The following is a 3,266-nucleotide window of genomic DNA, read 5'->3' as shown; positions in this document are numbered from 1 at the left end:
ATCACAAATTGGTATCAGAGCCCAGTTATCCTGTGTATATGGAGCAGTTGTTCTGTAGTAAGTCATGATAGTGTAAATAGAAGTTGGCCCATTTTCACAAGTTGTTATGTTACTAAGGACTTATAGGAGTGTTCGTAAAAATAAGATCTTTAAAGTGTGTTTTCATTATTTTCTGTGTTTGAGCCTATCTCTATTTGATATAATCATTTATTCTTAGATGGAAGATGCCACCTAAACGTCGTATTCCTACTCGATGGTTTCAAGCGCGTAATGTTCCTAATATTAAAACTAATAGAGCACATTCAACCCTACTCAGTCAATGGGGTGGTAGTCGTAAAAGACCAATAGGGCGAGGCAGATGTGCGACTATTACAGAAGAACCAGTGAATGTTGCTGCTGAATACGAGGACTTCATCAAGCTGTTAATAATCTTGTGGAATCCTTGACTAATCGAAGAGAAGTTAGAGCCCCTCCTTCTACGGGGACAAATGTCCTTAATCAAGAAAACTAACAACCCCTTGGAGAACGAGCTATACACTCCAATCTTTCCTTAAGCTGAATCCACCTACTTTATCTGCAAATCTTCTAGAGGACGACCCTCGATTCTTCATTGACAGCTTGAATAAAGCTTTTTGAGCCCTTAGATGTCCAGATGACATAGCAGTGGATCTAACTACATACAATTTAACAGGACATGCTTATCATTGGTATGAAACACTTCTCTGAATCCCATCTCTTTTGTGGGATGAGTTTGTTGAGATCTTTTTGGAAAGATTTCTTTATATTAGTACAAAGGAGAAAAATGCTACTGATTTTGAGAAGTTGAGGCAAACTCCTGGTATGCCTGTGATGCAGTATGAGAATCGTTTCTCCAAGCTTTCTAGATATGCTGAGCACTTAGTAACTTTGGATATCATGAGAGTTAAGAGATTTTTTTCGAGGACTAGTAAACCCTTACTTCACTGCTCTTTCACCCATGGTTGGGAGCATGACCTATTCATAAATTGTGAATGCTGCTTATGGTATTGAAGCTGGATTAGAAAAAAAGGAGAATGAACAAAGAAATTGGCAAACAGAAAAAGATACAAGGAACATTTTCTGGAAGATCAAGCTGTGGGGCATATCAGGTCATCAGAATCGCCCACAAACACAATTAGGTGGGGTTAACCATTCTGAAGCTGCCTTAAAGGGTATATCAGCCTTAGGGAGACGAGCTAGGGGTGTATCTCAACCAAGCATGTAGAGATCTAAGCCTTTAGAAATTCTTAGGTCACTGTATCAACATTGTGGGAAATATCGTTCTAGAGCATGCTTCAAGACTACTGGAGCATGTTATAGTTGTGGATAGACTGGTCACCTTTGTAGAGATTCTCCTCATCCTTGGAAAAGTTTCATGCAGAATTCAGCATTACCTACAACATCCACACTATCTTTCTCAGCTATGTCTCTCGAAAATTCTTCAGCTCCATTAGTTAAGGGTTCTAGTAGGGGATCTGGTAGTCGAAGGTTTAACAACAAAGGTGCAGCACAAGGTGGAAAAGGTCAGTCACAAATTCATGCTTTAACCTGTCAGGATGCTCAGGCTTCAAATGCAGTGCTAGCAGGTACCTTACAAGTTTGCTCCTTAGATGCTCAAGTATTGTTTGATCCGAGTTCTCATCACTCATATATATCCCCATATTTTATATCTCATTTAGATAAGCAAGTTCAAGTATTAGACTATCCATTTTATGTTGGTACTCTACTTGGAGTTTCTGCAATAGTTCAATATATTTTTTGATCTTGCATTGTTAGAGTGAATACTGTTGATACCTTAGTTGATTTGATCCTTCTTGAAATGATGGATGATGTCATCTTAGGCATGGATTGGTTATCCTCTTATCATGCTGATGTAAGTTGCTACTACAAAATAGTGAAATTTGATATTCCGAATATTTCACCCTTTGTTTTCTTTTGTGAGGGTTGTTCTACCTTGACTAATCTTATCTCTTCTACGAGTGCTTCATACTTGATGGACAAAGGGAATCAAGGATTTCTTGCAGTAGTTAGGGACGTTGAAGCCAAAATACCTAGTATAGATCAAGTTCTCGTGGTTAGGAAATTTTTAGATGTGTTTTTAGAAGAACTACCAGGCATACCACTGGATCAGGAGGTAGAGTTTTCCATAGACTTAGCCCCAGGAGTTTTCCCTATGTCAATCCCTCCTTATCGCATGTCTCCCGCAGAATTGCGAGAGTTGAAAATTCAGTTGCAAGAGCTATTAGACAAGGGATTTATCTGTCCTAATGCTTCTCCTTAGGGAGCTCCAATCCTCTTTGTAAAGAAAAAGGATGGTTCAATGTGATTGTGTATCGATTATCGACAACTTAACAAAGTAATTATTCGTAACAAGTATCTCTTACCAAGGATTAACGATTTGTTTAACCAACTCCAAGGAGCTTCTTATTTTTCCAAGATAAATCTTCGTTTTGAATACCATCAGTTAAAGATTAAGGGAGAAGAGATTCCAAAAATGGCTTTTTTAACTCGATATGGGCACTATGAATTTAATGCCCCAGGTACTTTTATGGATTTGATGAACCGTGTATTCAAGTTTTGTTTAGATCACTTTGTGATTGTCTTTATTGATGACATTCTAGTGTATTCCAAGAGTGAGAAAGAACATGACCATCATTTTAGAGTTGTTTTGCAAACTCTAAGAAATCACAAACTTTATGCAAAATTTTCTAAGTGTGAGTTTTGGTTGGATCAAGTAGCATTCTTAAGTCATGTTGTATCGAAAGATGGAATCAAAGTAGATCCAAAAAAAGTGGAAGCCGTCCAACAGTGGCCAAGACCTATATTAATAAAAGAGATTCATAGCTTTTTAGGATTGGCAGGCTACTACAGACATTTTGTCAAAGATTTCTCAAAGATATCAGCTCCTTTAACCAAGCCGACTCAGAAGAATGTAAAGTTTCAATGGACTGATGAATGTGAATAAAGCTTTCTAAAGCTTAAGAAGTGTTTGACTACTGCCCCAGTTCTAGTTTTACCTTTAGGATCTGGAGGATATTCGATATATTATGATGCATCTCAGGTAGGACTTGGATGTGTTCTTATGCAGCATGGTAGAGTCATCGCCTATGCATCTAGACAACTTAAGAAGCACGAGCAAAATTACTCAACTCATGATTTAGAAATGGCACCAGTGATTTTTGCCTTAAAGTTCTGGACACACTATCTTTATGGTAAAATATGTAAAGTTTATACAGATCACAAGAGCT

At 37.8% G+C, this 3,266-nt stretch overlaps 1 pseudogene; it reads left to right on the top strand.

The window, feature by feature from the left end:
- The first annotated feature begins 400 nt into the window (after positions 1–400).
- LOC148575797 (uncharacterized) lies at positions 401–2,299 on the top strand (annotated as a pseudogene).
- Positions 2,300–3,266: the final 967 nt, after the last annotated feature.

This window comes from Arachis ipaensis, chromosome B1, assembly GCF_059453495.1.
Source record: "Arachis ipaensis isolate K30076 ecotype BB chromosome B1, ASM5945349v1, whole genome shotgun sequence".
Classification (NCBI taxonomy): Eukaryota; Viridiplantae; Streptophyta; class Magnoliopsida; order Fabales; family Fabaceae; genus Arachis; species Arachis ipaensis.
This window is presented reverse-complemented; position numbering and strand designations above follow the sequence as displayed.